Below are 21,197 nucleotides of genomic sequence, written 5' to 3'. Positions count from 1 at the left end.
AACTGTGTGATCAGGAAGACTATTAAACAGTACACTGGCCTGCTCCATAGGCACATGTGGTCCAACTGCCCTGCTAGGTTATTTACACTATAGACAGAGATCAACATTTCCGTTCTTTTAACAGTTCCTAGGCAGGGTACACCTGTAAGCAAGCAGAGTAGGAATCTCCCTGTGTGGTGTTATTTAAGGGAGGCCAGACAAGGATGGGTTAAAAATATCTTCACTGTTGCTTATCACAGTGTCTGGAATTTCACCATTGGAGATACATTACTTTGGGTCTTGAAGTCTTTCTGGTTTTCAGGATTTCTCTATTAGAACAAGATTGCCCTAGTAGTGTCATACTCAGCTGAGACCTCAGTGACATCAGGGCCTCAGAGAATGAGTCACAGGAGAGATGCCTAGAAAGGAGTCTGGGATCTGGGAATAGCAAAGTGGTCCTGAGAGGAGAATGAGAGGTCCCAAAGTCAGGAGTGATCGTTTTGCTTGGCTGACCCCACCTCTGTGGTCCCCAGCACAGGGCGAGCCAAATGGAGCGTACGTAAGTCTCGATCTGAGGAAACACTGTTTTGATCAGGTGTAAGAGTTGGAGGCATGGGGCATGGTGACAGGTAGTCATCAAGTACTGAGGAGCCTGAGCTTTGTGAAGGCGCAAAAGACAAGAGGCAGAATCCTTGCCCTCAAAGCGCTAACAGTCTCTTTGGGGAGAAGAAGTATCCCTAGCAAAGAATGGGTAAATAAGACAAGACAGGAATGACCAAGAACAGAATACACGTGTGATAGGAAACTCAGGAAAAGGAGAGCTCAGTGTGGGAGGAGGTGGTGTGGGCATCACTGGGGACACAGGACCCCAAGGACAGTACCAAATAAAGAGATATGATGAATGAGTTGGTGAATGCCTGTCTTACGCCAAAAGAAGACCCAGGTGACGACAACGAATTGCTACCTCGGTACTCCCAAACAAGGAAATCCAGCTCAGATTTGATCACCATGATGCAAAATGATGTTAAGATGGTCTAGAAACAAAATCTGAAGACAGATATAATGTACAGAGATACTATTTAGAATATATACTACTTCAAATTAAACTCAGGTCTTTTGATAAAAAGATCGAATCGTTGCTCCAAACGTATTATTAAAAAACCCAGAATTTCAGTAATAGGTGAAAATAACAGATTTATATATTTAGATACGTGGTGAATAAATCTGATGAAATCATTAGGCAAGACTAAACCCCTCTAAAACCAGGGGGAAAGAGATCTGATGATCACCACAGGCCAACAACATTGGCAAATTCCAAGACATTCCCCTGGATTCAGCTCTGATAAGAATGCTTTATCCTGTGACCTTCCAACCAAAGACTAATGCTCTTCTTCTGGGCTTTCACTTAATACTTCCTTCCTAAGCAGGAAAGGTTACTTCTATTTACTCTAACTTATCTTGTATTTTTTTTTTTAAAAAAAGGTCCCTTTATTTAATTCCTACAAAGAAAACATCTCCAAGGAAGAAAGGAAGGAAGCAAGCAAGCTTTGACCTTTATTTGCTACATGAGCTATTTTACCAATAGCTACAAGTGATTATGTTTTCACCATTCTGAATAACAACCCTTTGCACCCCTTGGCATAAGAGAACCAATAGCTGCAGCCTAAGGCTTAGTTGTGATTGAGCAGAAAAATACAGGCAGGAAAAGACTAGAAAAAGGGTGAAGAGTAAGGGAGGAGGAGCCACAAGAAATCATTTCTCCTTTGAGTTTCTTAACTAAATTATTGCAATACATATTTTCTTTTCATGTCAACTTGGCTGCTAATGAGCTTCATTTCCACAAGTTGCCTGTTTTCTTTAAGGTGGCCGCATATCTGAGACAAACTGCAAAGGTCTCTGGTTCAATCTGCTAATAGGTTTGTATTGACCTCCATGGAGATGCACAGACAGTGAACACATTATCCAAACCCACACAATTCAGACGCAGGGTCTAACAAAGCGTACTTGTGCTTTATTTCCAGATGCAAGCAGCAGCTTGGCAAATGCAGTTCCAATGACTAAATGTTAGGATTTCTGGGACATTTTGGTCTTATAAAGAGCAATCAGAAAAAAAAAAAAAATTGAGTTCCTGAAAGTCTGGGTGGTGATTACAAAACTGGAGCAAAATGACGATAGCAGAAATTCTGTATTTACTATTTTATAAGAAAAGGATTCAGAACCCATAAAAAGAAATCAGTGAAAATGGATATTTAATACATTTAAAATATACAAATTTATAAGCATCATGTAAAATGTAAAAATTATAAATTAAACAGTATCATCCTATTAATAATTATTAGAAGGCAGAGTTTAAAAACATAAGTATTAAAAAACTAAACAGTCTCAAAAATGAAAAAAATTAAGTTACGAAATGTTGAAAATGAGATATTATTTGGACTTTTATAATGAGAATGCATAAATGTTGTTGCCACTGAGAACATATTTTTGTGTAAATTTCTTCACTGAAAAGGAAAAAAAACCACCCTAATCAGGAAAACAGTGATGTATTTATGAGCTATCTCCAAATATATTTCTCTGATTCCTTCATCTTCAAATACTCCTCAGGGTTTAAAAATATTCATCCAAGTTAAACATAATGTTGTGTATTTGTGTGTGAATGGGTGGGATGAAACTTATTTAGTTACCTCGAGTTGTAGTTTGCTTGAAGGCAACAAGCAAGCATTTCTGATTTGTTCTCCTTTTATTTGGTTTGCTCCTATATGCCCAGCTGCCTGTGTCTGTTTCAAAACTCTCCTGTTGTAGTGGACACACCCTAACGTGACTGCCCAGTGAGTCACGCCCTAGGATGATCCCCTCCCCTTGAGTGCAAGCACAACCTGTGACTTGCTCCCAAGCCAACAGAATACTGCAAAGCCATAGGGGATAGTCACTCCCTTGATTAGTTTACACTATGTAAGTCTCCGTCCTAGCAGGCTGGGGTCAGAGATTCTCCTGCTGGCTTTGAAGTCAGCTGCCATGTTGTGACAAGGCCTGTGAGAAGCAATCAGCCACATGGCAAGGAATCCTGAGTGATACCTGGGAGGTGAGAGCACTGCAGGTGACAGTCAGCAAGAAAACAAGAGACCTCAGTCCTACAACCTCAGGTGAATCCCACCAACAACCACGTGAACCTAGAAGAAAAAAATCGGGCTCCAAAAAGGAACACAGCCCAGCCAACATCTTGATTATACCCTTATGAGACCTTAAGCAGAGGACCCAGGTAAGATACACCCAGATTCCCAATCCACAGAAACTGCGGGATAACGGTTACATGTTGTTTTACGCCACTAAATTTGTTATGCTGTTAAATTTGACAATCCACTTCGAACTCCAATAACAATTATTTTTGCAAAAAAGGTTTGTGTTGCCAGTGCTATTTTCTTCCTCCGTTTGAGGATAGCAGAAATATAACCTAAAGCTTTATAGATGTGTACACCTCTGTCCAATTCAAAACTTTAATGCAGAATATAATTCTTCATGTATGAGTCTCAAAACATAAATTAGTTGAACTCAACATTTTTCAAAAAACTATTATCTTGGCACTTGAAAATTGGAGAGTATACCTTCAAACCAGTTTCTTTTTTAATGTGCATACTTCATTATTTTTTAGAATAAAGTTTTTAGTTTTGAAAGTTTCAGATTTGCAGAATTATTGTGAAGCTAGAACAGAGAATTCTTGTATACCCCGCTCCCAGTTTCCACTGTTATTACATCTTATATTAGGATGGTACATCTTTCACAATTAGTGAACAAATACTGATACATGTTTATGAACTAAACTCCATACTTTATTCACATTTCCTTAGTCTCTACCTAATGTTCTTTTTCTGTTCCAGGATCCTATCCAAGATACCACCTTACAGTTAGCTGGCCAGTTGCCTTAGGCTTCTCTTGGTTGTGACAGTTTCTCAGACTTTCTTTGTTTTTGATGACCTTGGCAGTTTTGAGGAGGACTATTCAGGTGTTTTGTAGGATGCACCTCTATTGAAATTTCTCTTATGTTTTTCTCATGATTAGACTGGGGTAGTATGTTTTGGGAGGAAGATCACAGAGGTCAAATGCCATTCTCATCTCACATGATGTGAAGGATACCTACTATCAATATGGCATATCTCTGTTAATGTTAACCTTGACTACCTGGCTTGAGGTAGTGTTTGTCAGGTTTCTCTATTGTAAGTTACTCTTTTTTAAAAAAAATCTCACTCCCTTTCCATACTGTGCTCTTTGGAAGAAAGAAACTCTGTGCAGCCCCATCCGGAGTTATGCTTTACCTCCCATAAAGGAGAGTATATACATACATTATTTGGAATTCTTCTGCATAAGAGATTTGTCTATTTTCCTCATATATTTATCCAATCATTTATTTATATCAGAATAGATAGTTATCAGATTTGGGTTATACCTCAATACCAGTTATTTATCTTGTGGTTCAAATTGTTCCAATTTTGGCCATTGGGAGAACTTTTAGTTGGCTCCTGTATCCTTTCGACATACATTGTGTCACAGTCATCATTACGAGATTTTGTTTTTGTTTTACCTTTTTTCTTTTAGTACTTCCTTACTTTCTGGCACTATAAGATACTCCAGGCTCATTTTGCATATTTCTTGCCCCAGTCCTCAATCAGCCATTTCTCTGGTTCTTTTTATTGGGAAATAATATTGAAACCAAGATTTGAGTGGTAGATATATTTATTGCTACTGGAGCATTATTGCTTCTAGGCTAAACCAGTTTTTCAATCTCTAAATCTGGAACCTCAAAATATCCCTATATGTTTAATATATTTTAATTTATTCAACAAACATTTTATAGAGATTACCACATGCCAGGCATTATTTTAAGCATTCTGTAAATATTCACTCATCTAATTCTTGTAATAACCTCATAACAACAACAAGAGAGGTAGTTTTATTAGCCCCATTTTATGGATGGAAAACCCCGGGCACTGAAAGGTTTGGACCTGTGCCCAAAGTCATGCAGCTAGTAAGTGGCAGAGCCAGGACCTGAACCCAAGCATCTGGCTCCAGATTTGGGGCACTAACCAGTGCACCACATCGCCTCACACTAGTGAGGACCTCAAAGAGCATAAAATTGATGAATTAATTAATCCACCCATTCATTCTCCAACAAATTTCTATTATGTGCCCGTTAGGTGCTGAACTCTCTGCTAGATGTTAATTGGTGCTTAATGCCATTTGAGATACTTCTTGGACTATGGCCCAATTTAAAATGGAAGAAGAAGCTGTTGTAATATGTCCCTTGAGAGGACTCTGGCAGCTGTCTGGGATGAAGATGGTACATAAAAAACACTCCACTAGGTGGCTGCAGATATACTTTATTATGCTACGGGCAATATTCAAGAGTGATAAGCAGTGCCTTATTTATTTAATTTCTATCCATTATCCTTTTCACAAATTTTAAAGAGAGGGTTTATTATCTTTCCTGTATATAAAACTCCCATTTTTTTTCCATAAATTTATTTACTTATTTATTTATTTATTTTTGGCTGCGTTGGGTCTTCCCTGCTGTGCGTGGGCTTTCTCTAGTTGCGGTGAGTGGGGGCTACTCTTCGCTGTGGTGTGCAGGCTTCTCATTGCGGTGGCTTGTCTTTGCTGTGGAGCACGGGCTCTAGGCACGCAGGCTCAATAGTTGTGGCTCGTGGGCTCTAGAGCACAGGCTCAGTAGTTGTGGCACACGGGCTTAGTTGCTCCGCAGCATGTGGGATCTTCCCGGACCAGGGCTCGAACCTGTGTCCCCTGCATTGGCAGGCGGATTCTTAACCACTGCGCCACCAGGGAAGCCCCAAAACTCCCATTTATTATACTACTACTATTCACTGATAAAATATTTGAATGAAACTGTCTCTGGTGAAAACCACTGAACAAAACTGAGATTTCCATTTACAGCGATTGAAAGAAAATTTAAAATGTACACTTACTTTATGACTGTCGCTAGTGGATGGTTCCAAGGGATCAAAGCTGAGATGATCTAAAAGAAAACAGGCAAAATAAATATGTTGAATGAAAAAATCTTAAAGGATTTTTTAAAGGTCATTTATCCCCACATATTTACTGGCAGAACTCTGCGAGGCATCCCATGACTTGGCCTTAGTTATCAATAACCGTTTTGGGGAAGGGAGTGCAAGTGGGGTAGAGGTAGAGCTCTCCAGAAAGGACTTGCCTAGAAAAGGCATCAGAGGCAGAAATGGGGAGTCTGGCATTGACCTCTTGTTGATATTTATAAACTCCTTGGAAGAGAATACAGATCCAAGGGAAGGGACAGTCAGGAACACGGGCCTTCATTTTGCACTTCAGAACAAGCACCAAATGAGCCTCCTTTTAGATGTACCAAAGTTTAGGTACATTCCAAAAAGAACTAGCAGACACAGTGTCATAATGTAACAATAAGAAATCACGATAAATAGGTCAATAAGTGAGATTAATGTATTGGTTAGATTCATAGTTCAGAAGAAAGGAATGATCAAAGCTGTTAGCCCAGGAGGAGGCTGTATGGGAGGGAGCCTGTGAGGGGCCCGGCTCAGTGTGTCTGGCTGAGAAGGCTTGGAGGAAGGGGGTGTGGTCTGCTGAATCCCCTCGCCAATGGACACGGGGAGGGGGCGGTCTCTCAGACTGTGTTTCTCGCATGTATAACCTCTCTTTGAGAAAAAGTGTATTTTAGAACTCTGGGAACACTAGTTTAGACAATCTAATTAGTCTACCTACTACATTTACAAAACTATCAACAGGGTCAAAGCCCTCTTGGGAGATCTGTAAAAAAAAGGAAAAAAATTCCCAACTCATATCATTTAATTCTTAAATATCAGAGTGTTACTTGTATTAGGAATAAGTACCAAGAAATGCACAACTTGGGGGTTTCTAAAAATCCTCCTTATTATTAAAAAGAATCAATTGGAGTAATTCGAGAAGAAAAGATGTTCCAACTGACATGTTAGAAAAAAATAATATTCTACCGATTTCTGTGTATTTGATGATGTACTAATCATTGCAAAATGCTTCTCAGTCAATAAACCAAGGACTCATATCCCTCCAAGCATTTAACAGGGAACTGAATACAGTTAAAGCAGAACTAAGAACTTTACCAAAGAGTTAAGAGATTTGTCCCTTTGAACATAGTTAGAGGTGATATATTTCAGTGGTAAGGACCCTCAGGCAATACTGAACCTCTGGATGTACCACAAATAATAGTTATTATGCTATTTTTAGTTCTGGCAATATAAGAATTCTGATGTAAGACAGATTCTTAATTTTTTCTTACTACAATAATCTGTACATTTTAATAATATAGATATTTAAAAGATATTTTGGCTTAATATAATGTAATCTTTCCAAGCATGATTTTTTTTAACTAAAACAAAAAATCTATGAAATGGTTTTTGTATATTTTCCTTTATCTCATAGTTACTTTGTTAACATATAAGCGCATTACAATTTGAAAAGTGATATTTTAGGCTTTTTCACTGTTAAGATGTGGAATTAAGTCAAATGAATTCACAGTGTTTTACATTTTAAAATATATATAGTTAACTCTGTTTCAGAGCTTCAGATTTTACTGAAAACAAAACAAAACACAGATGCTGAGTTAAAGTGGCAAGGTGAATAAATAAGCAGTTTACCAGAGCTGACCAGACATAGGGCCCCAAAGGCTTTCTTTAGTGTCAGAGTGGACAGGCCATTAAAAACCAAGCCTGTTGCTGGCATCCAAGTCAGCTGGGTGAGACCAGGAGAAGAGTACACCACCCGAGAGGTATCAAAGCTCTGTCTGTTCTCTATGCCACTGGACAAGTCTCACTGATTTGCTCACAGAGGCACACTGAAACAGCCTATCTTACCTATTTTTTCTCAGAGACTGATAAGAAAATGATGGAGGTGGGGTGGGAGGGGCAAGGACACATGGGAAAGCAGGTGTAAATAATCCACAGGGTATATATGCATTGTTTATATAATAGCTGCTTTCATTGAAACAGATACAGAAGAGAAATTTTGTAGACTACATGCATATCTTGCTAATTCAAACGATCATGTCAGGGAGACAAGGGGATAAGGGAGAAAGAACACAGGTGTGGAAGTCAGGAATCCTGGGGTCTAACCCCAGCGTGGCCGTTAGTTAGCAGGGGGCTAACTTTGGAGCAGTCACTTACCATCGCTAGATCTCTATACTCCGAGAATGTATGTAATCACTCTAAAAGCCCTTTGGACATCCATTTCAAGTTGGTTCTTACTTTTCCTTTAAGATCTCTATCAGGAAGTTTATTATTTATGAACAAATGAATACGGCCCAGCCAAATTAGCTTTTTCAGAAGGCTGAAGTGAATCCTTTTTTAATGGCGATAGTGCTTAAAATAGTCACCGTATATATTTTGGTTTGCATACACAAACTTCAAGGTCTATGATATGAAAGTCTGAAAACATTTGGACAAAAACTGCTTTAAAAGGCTTTAAATGTTATATGAAGATACTGTACAGTTACCAACACCATTTAACCATTATTTCTGAGTACCTGATCAGTCAGCCATACCATCCATTCATGCTAACAATGAATGAAATGGTTTCTGGTCTTAGTGTCGGTATCTAATTTTTTACCCAAAACATGGCATTTTCACTGAGCAGTATATTCTGACAAGTACTTATAAATAGAATCAAATGGCTTTTTACATTCCATTTTAATTTGATTTAATAAGTCTAGTAATTTGAATTTCAGCATCTAACCCTAACTTTCCTCTGGAAGTGAAAAAGGCTTAACATTTATTCATTTAGAAAAAAATGTACCATGCTCCAAAACACAATTCAACTGGAAACAGATGATATTCATCCTCTCAGGGGCACTTAGCATAAGCTAAATATATTCACAGCACAGCTGACCATTTATAAACCCAGCTACCATCACAACCAGAGAGCTGCGTCAATGGCAGTCCATTCATCGGTCTGAAGTAAAAAGCCATGAATCCTGCTAGGGTGGAGGCCACGTCTGAACATCATGCAATCAACACTGGCTCTACTTTACAAAAATGTTTAATAAAAATATTTTAAAGCACTTCATTGTCTTGTTTTCTACTTTTAGACTGAGTACTTAAATGAGGATTAATTTAGTTCTTTCCACTTCAGGAAACATGGATGTTAAGTATGGAGGGAGCAGATTTAAGAGGAATACAGTTTCCTTCAAAGGAAACCACTGCCCTGTTTCTCACGGCACAACCTCACTTGGGCTAGGTGCTCTCCTGAGCTTCCTTCAGATGCCACGATTCATTCTGGTGTCATGACTCTGGGGCTCAAGTTGTGAGGAATAGATATTTTTCTCATTTTTTTCTCAGACCTGGTCGTAAATTCAAAAAGCACGTTATGAGAAAATAAAAACAATAATAGCACAAAGAAACCAACCTGATTCCAGAGAAGAGAGATCCACTAAATAGGGGGTTAAAGAAATGTCTTATTCGGCTAACTGGTCAGTCAACAACAGAGAACTGACAAGCACAGGAATTCCAGGCCACCTGCAACGCCCCTCTTGGGAGAAAGGCTGGCTGGCTCACAAGCAGAAAAATACAGTCATCCAATAGCCACACATAAGGGGTATGTGTTTATCCATTCATTCAACAAACACTAATTTAGCATCCACTGTGAGGCAGGGGCTAGCCCTAGAAATGAATGACATGACTTCACCCCTAAGGGGCTCACTGCTAGACAGGGCAAGCCAGCTAGTCACTTATGACAGACAAGCAAGCAAATAAACTAATCAAAAGGGGAGCAGCTGGATGACAGACTCATACAAACACGGGTAACCAATCTGAGCAACACCTCCACGCACTCCTCACTCCTTCCTTTCCCTGTCTTACGGCTGTTCTCATTAGTGATTTGTCATTAGCCCTGTTGCCACTTCATGTCATCTATTTGTTTCTGTTTGGTTGTCTGTCCCCCCTCAACTCAAGTATGTCCTTGATTTCTTGGGTTCACTGAGGTAACACCAGCCCCCAGAAGAGAAACTGACACCTAGTAGGTGCTCAGTAAATATTTGTTTACTAAATGAATGTATGAGTGAATAAACATCATAGAAGTTACTCAGAAAAAGGAATGACTATCGCTTCTCGGCCTTTTGGCTAAGATCAAGTGTAGAAAAAGGAATGACTGTCTAGAAAGATGGGAGGAAATGAGGTTGAGTTCTTATAAAAAGCAATTAAATTTTGACAAAGAAGAAGCTGAGAAGTCAGTTGAGAGAAACTGGCTTAGCAGGTCCTCAGAAACACCCAGCGATAGGTCTGTGGAGAACAACAGGTAGTTTCGTCTGTCCAGTGTCCTGTCCTCATGGCTTTGGTGGGGCGGCCAACCCCAGACTTCACTCTTCTTACCAGGGGGAGGGCCCAAACCCAAGCTGGGCCATCTGAACCTCCCTCGTGGGCATTCAGAGGCGACAAGACAAGAGGCTGTGCGGTCAGCAGCGCAGCACCTCACAGGGTGGTTTACTCACTCGTTCTTGCTTTGAAGACCCTCAGTTGCCCTGGTTCCCGCATTCCCCAAGGCCTCTTCCCTCAGTTCTATAAGCTATTTTTTTCAGGCTCCAGTCAGTAATCTCCGTTTATTTCTGTTGGTCACATCCAAAGCTCTCTATGACCACATCCAAAGCTCTCTATGACCACAGGGTCTGATTAAAGATGAATGTGGCTTACAGGGACTCTCAGGAAAGAATTGTTCTCGAACACTGACCATGTGCAGGTACTGGGCTAAGCTCTCTATAGGAGTTACCCAATTTAATCAACAGAACCATCTCTATGAGTGCCCATTCCCACTTTAAAAATGAGGACACTGACATTTACAGACGTTCAGTAAAGTGTCTGAGCTTAGCTCAGAGGGGCACAGGTGAGCTGACTGAGGTAGCCAGGGCCCAAAAGGAGTCTGGATTTTATTCTGAGTGCAACTTATTCTCCCATTATTCCCATAAGAAAACATATCAAAGAAAACAAACCTAAAAAACAAGGAAAATATTTTAAGAAATATTTTCATGTCTGTTAATGCCGAAGCAGCTGACAAAGTGCTATACTCTTGCAACGCTGGGCTGCAAACTGAATGACAATCCAGGAACCGACTGGAAAATGATCCTGCCAAAAGCTTCACACGGCAACTGTTCTATGAATCCTTAGCAGATATGAATTAAGAAATGGACAATTTCTCCAAGATCTTACGAGGTAGAGACGATGACCCACATTTTATACGAGGAAAATGAAGCTCAGAGGGGTCCATAGCTAATTAGGTGGAAGAACCAGGATTTATGACCAGGCTTGTCTGACATCAAATCTCAGTCATAACCATCATGCCACACTTCCCCCAGAGTCAATTTAATAAAATACCATGTTGCTTGATCAACATTACTGAAGAATTATGTAAGCCTCCTGCACCACAGAGATTCTGTAAGAAAAAAAAAAACTTTAAAATATATACCTTGTTGGATGAAAATTTTTCACATTTTCTGCACTTTGTATACCAAATGCCCATGTTAATCACATGAATATGACTGATTCCATGTTGCTGCCCTCATGCACTTTGAAATGTAAACACCTGTTTGCTCCTAAAGGAAATGGGCCTATATTACAGACTCAGAACACTGTATTATTATTTTAGTTTTCTGTGTTTTATTTTTTTCCTGTCTCTTTATTCACTTTCGAGACTTTATTTCTTGCAATTTTCAGTGTGACTGCTTCTTGAAACTCTTCCCTGGATAGTAACAAGCTATTTGTTACTTACTTGGGATTAAGAAACCTGACAACTTTGTTTGTTAGCATTCTTAGTGAAAGAAGAATAAAGAGAAGCCAAGCAAGGAATATTAAATGCAGAAACAAAGGGCTGTGGAAGATAATGTGGCCTGGGGGCCTGACTTCAAAGGGCAGGCCTGCAGGGTGTCCTCAGAGGAGGGTAGGGAATGAGCTAGAACAGAGAGCAGAGGCCAGACTGTGTAGGACACAGATCATCCAGAAGGTCCTTCTGAGCTGGCAGTTTATAACACAGGGCACACTCTTTTATGGGAACAGCATTTTACATGGTGGTTGGGTTGTCAAACCATTCTTTAAAATCTTATTTAATCTATTATATACACGAAACGTTTTCGCCTCGATTCTATGAGAAAGTGAAATAGGAGCAAGAAATCAGAAAGTCAGGTAAATATTGTAAGGCCATAGCCTCTAAAAGAAAAAGGAGGAGGAGGAGGAGGAGGGGCAAAGAAAGGAAGGAGGGAAAGAAGGGAGGGAGGGAGCGAGGGGGGAGGGGTGTTTCCTTGGTTGGGGGGTGTAGGAGGGCAGACCCAGGTTTGTGGTGTCTGAGCTTATACAATTAGAAGCCCTTTTTAAATAAGTACAAATTATAAAACAAAATTAAATATCAATGGGGATATTTTTTAGAATGAGAAAGTATATTATAGAAATTACAAATTTTAATAACTGAAAAATAGCTTAGCATAATAATATATGTTTAGTAATTAACTACCAGATACAGGTATATATGGAAGTGACTGTAAAATCACATAAATATATCTTATTAAGCCCATATAAAATGTATCCCCAACTCAGCTTCCCCTGACTGATCCCAAAAATGCCTCTGGCTATGCCAACACCTCTCCACGTGAGGGTAAAGGCAATCACAGTGGAAAGAGACAGTGCTCTTAACCAACTGTAGTCAAAATCTCCTTTGAAAAATCTTACAAAAACACGTGACCAAGGGAGCCCAAGGCTAGGGTGCCTTAAGCATCCGAGCTCAGGGTAGATCCTATGCCTTTCCCTCCTCCATGTCCGCCCTATTCCCGTGATCAAAGGGTCCTCTTCCTCTCATATCATCACAAAGAGGAAGCAGAAAAGAGTCCATGCTCATGCTTTAATCAGTCAGGAGAGCTCGGGTCTCCTGATCCAGACTCATCAAAACGTGCCACAAGGGAAGCTGTGCAGCAAGACAATTAGCAACGTGGATCCCACTGGAGTTTTATGGAGTCTTGGCTCTACATCTTCTCTCTGAGATAGTCATGAAAATAGCTGCGTCCAAATTTTCCTTCATCAGCACCAGTGTGCATGTGTGGGGCATGGGTGTGTCCTCTGCAGCCAGGACATCAAGTGCTCTGGCCATGACTTCAACTTTTCCTATTCCAGGGAAGTGGTGACATGGCTGGTCTGGCAGCCTCTATTTGTTTCTACTGCAAAGCTTGTACAACTCCTTTTTTGCAGGTTTCGCCAGTGACTTGGCCTTCTGAACTGGAAGCTCCTTATCAGTGTCATATAATCAGGAGCAGGCTGTGCCCCCAGCATCAGTGTTTCTGGCATCACTGAGCCTGAAACCAGCCTGGACCATTCCACCAACTTTCTTTATGGGTCTTGGGGTCAGCCGGCCCACGGCAGATTCAGTACTATCTGTATTCCAAGGATCAGTGAACAAGCAAATGTCCACCCCAAGGCGAAAAGGGCATTTACTACCCAGTGGTGATTTGGACTTTACATGAGAACCTGGTCGATGACCTAGAGCATCTCTGTTATCTGAGGTCTGGGTAAGAAGCCAGAACTCCTCCCTTAGAGCTGGGCCCTTGTCCACAAGGCTGGCTGGGTCATGCTGCCGGTCCTAAAGCACCCTGTGTGCATCTGAAGGCAGAAACTCTGCCAGAAAAATGGAAAGTGGAGTTGGGGAGCAGAAAGAACTCAGGGCCGGGGACTCGAGTGAAACGTGTGTGACTCTATGTCCTGAGCTGTGAAACAGTCACAAACATTATTTGGCAAGAAATAGGAACATGCGTGACTGTATCTCCTAACAGATGTCTCACGTGACGATTAATAATCTTTCTTTTCTTCCTCTTTCTTTCCTCTCTCTTTCTTCTGTTTTTGTTTGGTTGCTTTTTGCTGTCTCTTCTTTCTTTTTTGCACAGCTCCTCTCATTTGTGGGTACAGGCAGGTCCCATGCAGAGCACGTCACATACAGTATCTCTTATTTCACGTAATAGTCCTAAAAAGCAGGAATCATTGTTCTTATTTCACACATGAGGGAACAGAGGCTTTGGGAGGTGACAGCTGTATTAGTGGGTACGCCAAGCCTGTTCTATTAGGAACACTCAGTATCTTTTTCTTGATAGACAGATGCCATCATAGGCTAGAGTAGAGGTCTTTCCTTTGGCACCCTGCGTCACATCCTGCCCGCCCCTCTGCTTTCTGCTGCAACTGGAGGACGGGTGGAGGGGGTGCAGACTCCTCTGGGGCTGGCAGTGCTCTCCTAGGTACCTTCCGACTTTCTGCCTCCAGTCCTTCCCCACTGCTGGGGCCCTGCAGTCTGCAGGTGCAGCCAGGAAGCACAGGGGACAAAAGCTCCGGGATGGTTCTCGGCCAGGGGAGAGTGAGACTGGATGGATAAATGCCCTGCTGTCCTCCTTACACAACTCCCAGAGACAGTCTAAAGTAATCACATCCCTATTTGCCTACTCAAATGCCTGCCTCAAAATTTGCTTCTGGCGGGGAAATCAAACTAAGACATCTTCCAATGATCCCCTTAATTCCATTTGCCTTGTTAGCAGACCTTCTGCTTCAATGTACATGCATTTTATATGGCTAACAAGCTTCTCAAACGAAGGAATTTCTTCCCACTGTTTTTCATTAACCAGTCATTTCCCTTAACTACACCGCCTTTTAAAGAAAAGGGATGCAAGAGAAACAAGCACGCTATAAACATCTCCCTCTTCCTCTGATCAGAATCCTGAAGCCCAGGCTCAAAGTCCCATTAAGAGGAGAGCTCATCAGAGCTACTGACAACACCTCCTACTTTGTTCAGGTGGGAAGCAGACACCTGAACATACTGTAATAAAACAAAACTTAAATGATAATCTGACAAGTTAATTAGTTAGAAAATATTATTTTGCTGTCAGATATTTAGGCATAAATCAGAGGCAGTTCATATAAACGACTCTAAGGTTTACTTTTACACAAAAAAACTATCTAGAATTTTTCCCCTTGGCACTGTTAATTTTCTATTACCTAGAAACAGCATTAATAGCAACAGTTTTTCTTCCATCTCTCTCTCTCTCTCTCTCACACACACACACACACACACACACCTTGACCCTCACACCTGCTAAAAATCAATGATTCTGGATCTCCTTCCACTAGAAGTGGAGAGACTTTTGCTTGTATCTCCACCCTGACCCTGGACCACTGCTGTACGCTGAATAATGGCCCCTCAAATATGTCCTAATCCCCAGCACCTGTAGGTGTTATCTTATATGGCAAAAGGGACATTGCCGATATGATTAAACTAAGGATCTTGAGATGGGGAGATTATCCTGCATCATTCAGATAGGGCCAGTGTAGTTACAAGCATCCTTATGAGAGGGAGGCAGGAGGGTCAGAGTCAAGGGAGAAGGCAGTGAAAGCAGAGGTTGGAGTGACACAGTCAGGAGCCAAGGAATTCCAACAGCCTCTAGAAGCTGAATAAACGACAAGGAAATGGATTCTCCCCTCAGACAGAGCCTCCAGAAGGAACCGGCCCTGCTGACATTTTGACTTTAGCCCACAGAACTGATTTCAGACTTCTGACCTCCAGAACTATGAAAAAATAAATTTGTGTTGCTTTGAGTCTCTAAGTTTGTGGTGTTTTGTTACAGCAGCCATAGGAAACTGATACTTTTCATTCTGCTACTTCACTTCTACGCTGACCTAACCAGCACCCCTTTGCTCCCCTCCCTAAACCTACACACTACATCCAAATGAGAAACTAGACAGTAGTTTCCTCCTCATCAACCCTGAATGACATGTCCTGGGTGTTGGAGACCTCACAGCACTAGGAACCCTGTACCATGAGGACAAGAAACACTTGCATACAAGGGGTAAGATGTTCAGAAACAATCAGATTAGGACAGCAGTGGGGGCTACAGAAAAGTATTTAGGAGTCATTGGCATATGGGTGACGGTTGAAGTCAAACCACAGCTATGCCACATAAATATATGACAGCGGCCTTGGTAGAACTAGGAAGTGGATAGGGGATTTAGTTTGCAAATGATACCCTATCAGAGATCCACAGAAAATTAACAAAAGAAAATGTGATCTGGAGTATAATTTTTACAAATTTTTCTTGAGCTGAAATGCAATCTCAGATAGCTGATGAAGAAGATTATGTCTCATTTAGAGAAAAGCAAGCCTCAAAGGAAGCTCTTGAGTTCTGTTATTAGGCACAAGGATACAAATATAGTTCCTACCCTCAAGGAGATCACAGATAATTTCATTATACTGTAATCTGTGGTATGATAATGGCGTCCCCAAGTGTTATGGGCAGGGGAGGGGACAGTTGGTCCAATTTATGGACTGAAGAAAACCCTACTGGAGGAAGAAATAACTAAGAGGAGTTTTGAAGGATGAAAAGAACAGGGAGAGAGAGGGGGACATTCAAGGCAGAAGAAACAGCACAAAATAGTGGAGGCAGTTAAATGAATATGAGTAGGTGAGTTTCCCCAGGAAGATAATGCATAATGAAAAAAAAAAAAAAAAAAAGAGGAGCAAGGACAGAGCCCTGGAGAGGAGGAAGGATTAGAGAAGGCAGAGGAAAAGAAGCCCCTGAATTAGTCCAAAAAGAAGAAGAGGAGCAGGAGGGAAGTCTGGGGGAAAAAACCGATGAGGGTGGAGAGCTTCAGGTAGGCAGGAGGTGAGGAAATAACCGCTGAAAGGATCAGAGGAAGCCATGAGGGAATTTTCACAGAGCGGATTCACTGGATGATGGGAGTAAACACCGGATTGCAAGGGGCTGTCAGGTAAACGGAAGTAACGAAGTAGAAGCAGATGCACCATGTTCAGTCTGCCCTTTCCAGTTTCTTGGTTGAGACAGGAATGACAACCATGCCCACTCGTCAGGTTTTTAAACTTTGGAGACCAAAACAGGCTTCATAAGCTGGCACTAAAAAGAACAGATAAGATTTAAATACACAATGAGAAGATAAGAATCAACTTGGACCATCCTCCTCAGACTAAGGCAAAGCTAAAATAAGTGGAAATATCACCACAAGAACAGTGGGGCAAGCTGGCTGGGGAGAAGAAAAACGTTTTAAAAGTATGAGGCTACATATTAAAAAAATTATCAGGGCTTCCCTGGTGGCGCAGTGGTTGAGAATCTGCCTGCCAATGCAGGGGACACGGGTTCGAGCCCTGGTCTGGGAGGATCCCACATGCCGCGGAGCTACTGGGCCCGTGAGCCACGACTACTGAGCCTGCGCGTCTGGAGCCTGTGCCCCGCAACGGGAGGGGCCGCGATAGTGAAAGGCCCGCGCACCGCGATGAAGAGCGGTCCCCGCACCGCGACGAAGAGTGGCCCCCACTTGCCGCAACTAGAGAAAGCCCTCGCACGAACCGAAGACCCAGCACAGCCAAAAATAAAATAAATAAATAAAAATAAAAAAGTAGCTATAAAATTAAAAAAAAAAAAAAAATATCAAAGAAGTCTCAAATTAAAGACCCCAAGAAGAAATTAGGAGATCTGGAAGCACATGAACTAGAGAAAGAAGTGGGAATAAGTTACGAAGTGTAAGACAAAGAAGGAGATTCTACATCAAAGGGGAAAAATAATTAAACAAAATATTATGAAAACTACAAGGTAAAAAAATAAAGAAGGAAAGCTCATCTCAATTGATGAGACGTCTGGAATGCAGACTAGTTTTAACGAGGCACGCTTCTGTAAATCACACAGAAGCTAAATGCACACAAACCAGTGGTGAGTGTTACTAAGTAGGTTCTTAGTTTTGAAGAATTAAGACACAATGATAAAGTAGAAGACAGAGGAATATTTTTAAAACCCTATTTCCACAGTCACTTTCAAATTTAGCAAAAATTTCCTAACGACTGACCTAAGGAGACAGAATTACATTTACATAATAGCATAACTTAACAGGAATAAACACAAAATGGAAAATTGAGTTTAAGGAGGATGTTAACATGTTCTTTTCATGCAACCCAAGTGGCCAGATAAGACGTTGATGGATCTAGTATAAAAGTGAAGAGCTTAAAATCCACAACAGAAAACAAGTCATTAAAATGGTCAAGGAAAATAAAGAACAAGAGGAAAGGAATCATTCATGGTGTCAAATGCTGTCAACAAGCCCAGTACAATGAACACTGAGAACTAATCATTCCAGTGAGCAGGACGGAGGTCACTGGGGACCTTAACAAAAGGTTTTGGTAGCTTTCTGGTTACACATATTTGGATAATCTCGTAAAGAAAAGATCAAAATTGTACTATCAGGATGGGCAGGCAAAGAGCATGATGCAACTCAGTCTTGTCATTTCTAATCATTTCCTGATAGTAATTTCTTTGCCGAACAAGCAAAGAAATAATGGTTAAATTTGCAAGTGGCAACAGAAACATGCAACAAGTAACTGCATCCTGAAAAAGTCTAAATAATGATAATGACCTACAGTGTATCCTCAAGCCTGAAGCTCAGGTCAGACCTTCACCTTGTGCTGAGCACAGGCACATGACCCCACAGATCCCTGGTAATTACCTGTGATCACCAATGACTGTCTGGCCTTACTAAAGGGCTGGGTCATCCTTGTATTCACTTCTGAAAGTCAAATAATTAAATCTTTTTTTAAATTAATTTTTTTATTGAAGTAGAGTTGATTTACAATGTTGTGTTAGTTTCAGATGTACAGCAAAGTGATTCAGTTATATACGCATATTATATACATTCTTTTTCAGATTCTTCTTCATTATAGGTTGCTAACAAGATACTGAATATAGTTCCCTGTGCTACATAGTATGTCCTTGTTGTTTATCTATTTTATATATAGTAGTGTATATCTGTTAATCTCAAACCCCTAATTTATCCCTCCCTCTCTCCCCCTTTCCCCTTTGGTAACTATAAGTTTGTTTTGTATGTCTGTAAGTTTATTTCTGTTTTGTAAATAAGTTCATTTGTATCATAATTTAGATTCCACATATAAGTGATATCATATGACATTTGTCTTTCTCTGACTTACTTCACTTAGTATGATAATCTCTAGGTCCATCCATGTTGCTGCAAATGGCATTATTTCATTCTTTTTTATGGCTGAGTAATATTCTGTTTTATATATATATATTTACTGGTATATATATATATATATATATATGTATTATTATATATTGTTATATATTCTTTACCCATTCATCTGTCAACGGACATTTAGGTTGCTTCCATGTCTTTGGTATTGTAAACATTGCTGCTATGAACATTGGGGTGTTAGAGTTTTCTCTGGATATATGCCCAGGAGTGAGATTACTGGATCATATAGTAACTCTATTTTTAGTTTTTTAAGGAACCTCCGGACTGTTCTCCATAGTGGCTGCACCAATTTACATTCCCACCTACAGTGTAGGAGGGTTCCCTTTTCTCCACACCCTCTCCAGCATTTATTATTTGTAGACTTTTTTGATGATGGCCATTCTGACCAGTGTGCAATAATTAACTCTTGCCTTGTCCTTATTCATTCAAAGGATGGAGTATAACATGCTGGTGATGACATTATTATATACCTAGTTAAATCTGGTATCTACCAGTGCTTGGATTTGACCAGGATTCCCAAGGAGAGGGAGAAAGCACATTTTCACCACTAGACAAGGCAAGCTTTATCTCTGTACCTTGATGCCAGAAGAAAAATTCTTCTGTAACTGCATGCCAGGTCACTGACTGGCTGCTAGTAATTGTTCAATGAATTAATGAAGGGATAGGAAAGAGGAGTGCAACCATAGCACAAATCAGTATAAGCAAATGAAGGTCTTTCCCACAATCTTGGTGAAGATGGGCAGCACTTTACTTAATGTTCCACTTTTTCAGTGTTAGAGAAGCTTATGGATTCAGATTAATTGAAAGGAAAGCACATCTTAATTGAAGAAATGTCTGAAATGGCGACAAGTTTTAAGGGAGGCACGCCTTTGTAAATCACACAGAAGATAACTGTACACAAACCAGTGGCAAACGTTACTAAGTAGGTTGTCTCCCCAACCCTTTCAATGACTTAGATAATAATTGTTTTTAATTAATTCTTTCTCTTTATTTGCAAATAGGAGTTTCTAAAAGCTTTAAGTAGCTTAACTTTTCTCCTCATCACCATTCTTGTTGAAAGAAAAATTTGCTTAGCAAATCCCCTCTTCTAAGTAAAAAAAAAAAATTAACTTCTGCTTAGCCCTGTCTGAACAGCTACAAATTCTGATTTAATTAATGATGTTTTATAATAATTAAATTTAGTATATTTACCAACATATAACCTGGCAGTCTCATTGCATCAACAAACCTGGCAGAGAGAAACTAACATTGTGGAATACCTGCCATTTGCGAGGTAGTTTCCGTTTGATGGTGTCATTCGATCCTCATGACAATTCCATGAGGCACCTACTATTATCCTTATTTTACTGATGCTGAAACTGAGGTTCAGAGACGTGAAATAACGGCCTCATGATCAGACAGTTAGTAAGTGGCAGTGGTCAATATGACCCTAGGTCAGTCTTACTTTTTTTTTTTTTTAGCATCTTTATTGGAGTATAATTGCTTTACAATGTTGTGTTAGTTTCTGCTGTATAACAAAATGAATCAACTATACATATGCATATATCCCCATATCCCCTCCCTCTTGCATCTCCCTCCCACCTTCCCTATCCCACCACTCTAGGTGGTCACAAAGCACGGAGCTGATCTCCCTGTGCTATGCGGCTGCTTCCCACTAGCTATCTATTTTACATTTGGTAGTGTATATATGTCAGTCTTACTTTAAAACCTATGGGTACGTTCCTCATCACACTGTAAAATAAGATCCAATTCCCTGGGAGCCAGTTCAGTGCATAAAAGGAGCTTTTAGGAGAGTGGCAGTCAGCATGCATTTATTGCTATCTTTTCATCACTTAACATTCTTTTCAAGGTTGAAGTTGTACTCTTTGAACACTTAATACATATCTTAAGGGCAGCAGGTTTTGTTTCATTTGCAATTTTGAGAGGAGTACCTGGAAGAATATTCTGGACTTGGCATGTTGAGATGAATCTCAAATACTCCTAGAAAATTAATTATTAAGGCAGAGATCCAGGGAAATCCGGTTGCCTTGGGTAGCAATAGGGAGGGATTGGGTTTGATATCAAGGAGCACTTCCTGACAATAAGACAAGATAAGCACTGAGATGAACCAAGGAAATTTAGTGACACTCCTGGATG

General features: G+C 40.4%; 1 protein-coding gene across 7 annotated transcripts in view; it reads right to left on the bottom strand.

The window, feature by feature from the left end:
• The window catches only part of NCALD (neurocalcin delta), a 432,634-nt gene that overhangs the window by 185,411 nt on the left and 226,026 nt on the right, over positions 1 to 21,197 (bottom strand). For all 7 annotated transcript variants that reach the window (XM_036830304.1, XM_036830306.1, XM_036830299.1 and 4 more), the window contains one exon: positions 5,955 to 6,004. The gene's annotated coding sequence lies outside the window, so the exon portion shown is untranslated. The remainder of the gene's footprint in view (positions 1 to 5,954; positions 6,005 to 21,197) is intronic.

Source organism: Balaenoptera musculus, chromosome 17 (genome assembly GCF_009873245.2).
Source record: "Balaenoptera musculus isolate JJ_BM4_2016_0621 chromosome 17, mBalMus1.pri.v3, whole genome shotgun sequence".
In the NCBI taxonomy this organism is placed as follows: domain Eukaryota; kingdom Metazoa; phylum Chordata; class Mammalia; order Artiodactyla; family Balaenopteridae; genus Balaenoptera; species Balaenoptera musculus.
This window is presented reverse-complemented; position numbering and strand designations above follow the sequence as displayed.